Consider the following 6,000-nt stretch of genomic DNA (forward strand, 5'->3'; position numbering starts at 1 on the left):
TGCAAAGTAAGGCAAGTCAGTGCAATCCACTGCCTTGCGGTACTTTTTCTTTCGCAAAGCAATGCATTTCCTTGCAAATACCAATATGGATTTTGCATCAGATCTGCATCAAAAAGTGAGGCAAACCTGACGTAAAAACGTTGTAAATCTAGGCCACAGTTTTCTGTGGTATTCCCCACTCTCTATGGGCCTACCCTAAAATACTGGGGTAATTGTGCATCTCAAAAATATTGAACCTGGCAATATTGGTAAATTCAAGGGTGGAATTACTGATGTGGAAATCCAATACACACAACATTTAGGGGCCTAGTCACAGACTGCATTTTGTTGTATATTTAGTAGTACTACAATCAATATACTAAACTACTTCAAAATTCAATTCACAAAACCTACGTGCATAGGATTAGCCTCTGCTACTCCCATCTTTTTCTGCACATGTAAAAAAACATTTTAGTAGTAAATGAGGGGGAGAGCTATGCGACTGGAAAATGGGGAAAGCTTGCATCTAAAGGGGATGGAATTTGGAAGGAGTAAGGAGGGGTTAAGGGAGGATTAGGCAGGGTTTAGTGAGGGTCATGCACCCACCACAAAAGAGTAGAGGTCATTGATATTCACATCTGCACTTCTAACAGTACAATACTCAAAAAGGCCCCAAAACATTAGTAAATTACTCTAACCCAGAGATGGAGTAAGTCCATCACTGCACATGGCCAACCGCTGGTACTGCACCATCCTCCCATATCAAATAATGAAGGTAGGGACTTAAACTGGAAGCCCAACAGGAAATAAAGTTAAAGTAAATGAATTGTAATAATGAAAAATATAAAAAAATAAAATTATCTAACAATAAAGCATACTCGTTATTAATTATTTTTAAAATATATAATATCTTTTTTTCACATTGAAAGATTAATGTAACATTAAAATTGTACAAAAATGTCACCAAACTTGTTTTAATTAATTTAAATATGACTTTTAGTAATTACTGGTACATAATACAAAATATAGCTTTAATATATTATTTTTTTTTAAAGATTTTTTATTTATTGAAATTTAATATACCTTTATTAATTACATATTGAATTCAAAATCAAATTAAAAGTTCTATATAAATGTTTTGTTTTGTTCAACATTTGAAAAATTTACATTAATATTTAGCATATTTTGTTTTGCTAGTTTAAGTTTAAAATTTCATTCATTCATTCAGAAAGTCTTTATTTATGATTATTCATCTTAAAAGACATACTATACAAATCAATTTAAAATACAACAGTCAGGATTAATAACATTGTAGTTACAATATAGTAACACAATTCATTAAAATATAAAATGGTCATAAAATCAGCTTATAAATAAAATGGAAGGAAGCATGTTGGGCACGATCCTCCGCTCCTTTCCCTGATAGCCCAAGACCAACTAAGGAATTTGGCTACTCCAACAATAATTAGGTCTTTGTCACCAATTTTTAACAACCTTTTAGCAGTCAGGGCAGAGGCTGTGCCCAGTGAACGACACAAAGGTTTAAGCCATGTGTTTCTAGGTAATTGATAAGCTGGGCAAACATAAAGGAGATGGCTTATGTTTTCAGTATGTTCAGGGCAGAACGGACACCTGTCTCCCAAGCCTGTTTTCCATTTTCTGGTAAAATCCCTTAAAGGGAGCGTTTCCACCCTGAACTGGTGAAACAGCCTACGATCTCTGGGCTTGGTAATCAAGTCCCAATAAGCTTCAAGAGAAGGTTCGTCTTTAAAGTTCAAAAAGGCTCTGGTCAAAGGAGAGTCCAGTAGTGTGGAATGCCTTCTTGATTTGACCAAACACCAGAAAGCCACTCTTAAATCTGCTTTTCTTGGAATATCAGTAGATGCCGGAAAAAAAAACAGAGGTCTCTCATGCCCATATCAATGAGGAGGTTTTTGATGGTTTTTAGCCATGAGATCTTATTATGATAGTCCAACCCCCTTACTTCAAGAAGGGCCTTAGAAAAGTGGACTAATTCCTGGTTCGACCACAACCTTCTCCAGAAATATAACATTTTTAGCTTAACAACATCCTCAATTGGATTACAGCCAAGATCAAACAGTAAGGGAATTCGTGGGGTCGATTGTGGGAGGCCTACTAGTGATCTAAAAAATTTATTCTGGGCCAGTATTAGGTCGGACAAGTTACAGTTCCCCCAAATTTCTGCACCGTATAGAACGGCTGGAGCTATTTTCGTTGAGTACAACTTGATTACTGGGGCTATAGGTTTGCTGAGAGATAACCTGTGTTCTCTTAATAGAGCTCCTGCCAGCTGTGAATGTTTCAAAGCCAAGAGCTTCATCTGGGGGGCCCAGCTCATTTTCTCGCCAATGGAAATGCCCAAGTATGTAAAGACCTTGGCCTGTTCTAGTGGCTTCCCCCCCATGGAAACTTTTGCTGAAACATCACCTGCCCCATGAAGGACCATAAATTTTGTTTTGTCCACGTTAATCTCTAACTCATGTTCGCTGCAAAAAGCCTCAAAGCGATACAACGCCCGTTGTAATCCCTGACGAGTTTTGGATAATATCAGGGTGTCATCAGCGAACATGAGTAGAGGTACCCTTTGTCCGTCTAATTTTGGTGCGTCAGTGGGGTGGTCCTCAAAGTAGTGTACTACCCCATTAATAAACAACGAGAACAGTGTAGGTGCCAGGACACACCCCTGCCGGACTCCCTTCTCGACCTTAAATCTTTTAGTGACTTCGCCTGGTTCCCCCCACCGGACCTGGGCATAGTTGGAACTGTGGAGCTTAACCACAAAGTCAACTAACTCCCTGGGCATCCCTAGCCTTAGTAAAACTTCCCATAATTTGAGTCTTGGGACAAGATCGAATGCGGATTTTAGGTCCACAAAAGCTGCAAAAATGAGGCCCTTACCCAACAGGACCTCCTTCCAGTAGATTAAAACAAATTTAAAAACCTGATCCAGTGTCCCCATGCGTGCCCGGAACCCAACTTGGAGGATAGATAAAATCTTGTTATCCTCAATCCAGCTGAGTATTCTACCTAAAATGACACGAGCAATAATTTTTTGCAGTGCGTCAATAAGGCTAATTGGCCTGTAAGTCCCTGGTGCAGCACGGTCTCCTTTTTTAAAGATCGGTATTATTTCAGGGCCCGACCAGGATTCGGGGAAGGGAGTTCCCCTAGCCAGGGAATTCATTAGGTTAGTAATGTAGGGAACCCAAAGTTCCTTATCCTGTCTAAACAGGTCTGCGGGAATGCAGTCTGGACCGGGGGCTTTGCCACTAGGTATGTTTTTCAGAACCACTTCAATCTCCTTGGTGCTAAATCTTAATGGGACCTCTACATTTATTTGTAAGATAGTTGGACTAGGAGTTCGTACTGGGCCCTGTTGATATTGTGCCTTGAAGTGGGCAACCCAACTGTCAGGTTCCACATTGTTGTTTGGGATTAGAGGCCTTCGTCCATCTCCCCGCCTTATTAAGTCCCAAAAGTGGAACATATTCCTACCTTTACAGGCTTCCAGCAGGTCCTTCCAGCGACCCTCATCCCACTCTTTTTTTGCTTGTTTTAAGGTGGATTTATACTTTATCTGTGCCTGCTTGATCAGTACATAGGACCTAGATTTAATAGCAGACTAGAGGGCTTTATGGGTGGACCTACAGTGAGCGTTGTACCATGTAATGGGCTCATGTTTCTTATTACACCCCATGGGTTTTGTGTTGATAAAGTCGGTCTTAAGCCTATTTATAAGGTCCGAGTGGATTTTTGGCAATTTATCATTAAGGGACTCTTGTGTGTTACAGGTGTTTATTTCGCCCAATGCACTTGTTATCAAAGCCCTTACTCCTAGCACCTTGGACTCGTCCAGTGCCACCTTGTCCCATTTGACCCGCCTAAAGTCATTGCCAATTATTAATGGGACACCACTTTTTGTTAAATTTTCTCTAATCAGTTGTGCGTATCTCTGGATATCCACTGTCAAAATCAGTGGATTATGATCGCTTTCTGGCCTAGCTTGTATAACCATGTCAGACACGATGTACCAGATTTCCAAGTTGACTAGAATGTGGTCAATTCTGCTTTTCGTTCGACCATTATTAAAGGTCGGTGCTCCCTGGGCATCAGATTTTGTTCTGCCGTTCACTGCCCTAAGGCCCCGTTCCAGGCACATCCCTTTGAGCTGTAGCGCTACCTCTGTCCATTTGTTTATAGGTTGGGAGGTTAACAAGGGGACGCCCCAAAGGGCATCCTCCTCCTCGCTCAGCCTACCATCATCGCCATCCAGGGGTTCAAAACATGTATTGAAATCCCCTAGGATGATCAGATTGTTTTTGATGGAGCCTTCTGCAAGAAGGGATTCCAGTACTGTAATGGTCTGGGAGCTCTTTCCACCCGCTTGTCCCCTAGCATATACATTAACTAAGGATAGTGTTGGCCCATTCTGGAATTTAAGTTTGATTGCCAGGATGTCCGGGTTGTCAATAGGAATTTCTTCGATAGAAACCCCATGAGTTTGTCTGACCCAAAATGTCAGGCCCCCTACCGGTCTACCCCTAGGCCCCTTTCTCGCGGGTCTTGAGAAATTCAGGTATCCAACATTATATATATTCTCTACGGCCCATGTTTCCTGGAAAGCCCATATATCCACTTCATTAACTAGGGTTACCCAGTCAACTATGGCAACCTTGGATTCCAGGCCGGCAATATTCGAAGAGGCAATGGCCATGGAATCACTTGGGACTAGGTTAGTTGAATTCCCGGCAGCATTTGGATGCACAACAGGGTGTCTATCAGGGCTTATTTGTGATGAATGAATTGCCCTAGGTTGAGCATCAGGCTTTGGGCGTGGAGATTGGTTGCTTGTTAGAGCCTCTACGGTGGTGATGACTACACCTTCCATATGAACTCCTGAGCCACCCGTTCTTTGTCAATCTATGTCTTCGAGGGAAGACAGTGCCTCGAAACGATTTTTGGATACAAATCGATGCTCAGGGCCTGAAGTTGCTCCCCTAAGGGTTTGATCATTTATATGATGTCTTACTGTGTCCTGTTTATAGAAATACCATAATGGCAATAAACAGATTGATGACCAATCGCTTGATACATATCCAGCGGAATCGAGGATATCATAAACCAGTTCCGGAGACCTAAAGCTTAGAACCACACAGTCCCCAGCGATAGATTTTTCAGAGTGACCAACCCAATCTATCCTTCTAACCATTTTAAAGTCCCTGTATAGCCTATTGCCTATATTAGTCATTTTGTTCAAATAGTGCAGGGCTTTGTTCTTAAGAGACGTCCAGTGCTCTTGTGAATTGTGTGGTAATATGGGCACGTTTGCCAAGATAACAGTATATGGGGTTGCTTGGGGTGGCAGGTGAAGAAAGGGGCACCTAGGACGGTCACCTGTCATGTTATTGGTAGCCTGTCCTCGAGTCTTCATAAGAGTCGAAGTTCCGTTGTTCGATGATGCTACCATGATGGGTATGGATGGCGGTATTTTTGCCCTAACTACCCCCTCTTGATCTCCCACACCCCCCATTCGGTCTAGAGAAGGAGTGTCTCTAGTCTGATTATCACAATTTCCCTTGGCGGGTGGCAAGGATAAGGGCGCCCCTGCAGCTGCCTGGGTGCGAGATTTAAGCGTGGCCGCTTCTGCTGCACAAGCACAGGCCTCCTCTATTTTATCTAACCTATGGACTACCGTGTCAAGGCGTTTGCATAGTGGCTCCAGAATGGTAGCTAGCTTTTCTTCTAAAATGGAGGTAAAATCCCTAATAGTTAATAAAGGATTTGCCACTGCTGGGTCGCTAGCTATTACTTCATTCAAGGAGATATTAGAGTCATCTAGGGCAGGAGTGTTGGCCAGATCGTTAGTAGCGGATGTGGCAGAGGCTTTAGTTTTAGATCTAGTGATTTTAGGTGTATAGCAGCCCTTCTTAGCCTTTTTGTGTTGGTCCTTGACAGTTTTCCCTGAAACTTTCGTTCCCCTTATCTTGGCCCTTACAGAGC

The sequence above is a fragment of the Triturus cristatus genome, chromosome 7, assembly GCF_964204655.1.
Source record: "Triturus cristatus chromosome 7, aTriCri1.1, whole genome shotgun sequence".
Lineage (NCBI taxonomy): Eukaryota > Metazoa > Chordata > Amphibia > Caudata > Salamandridae > Triturus > Triturus cristatus.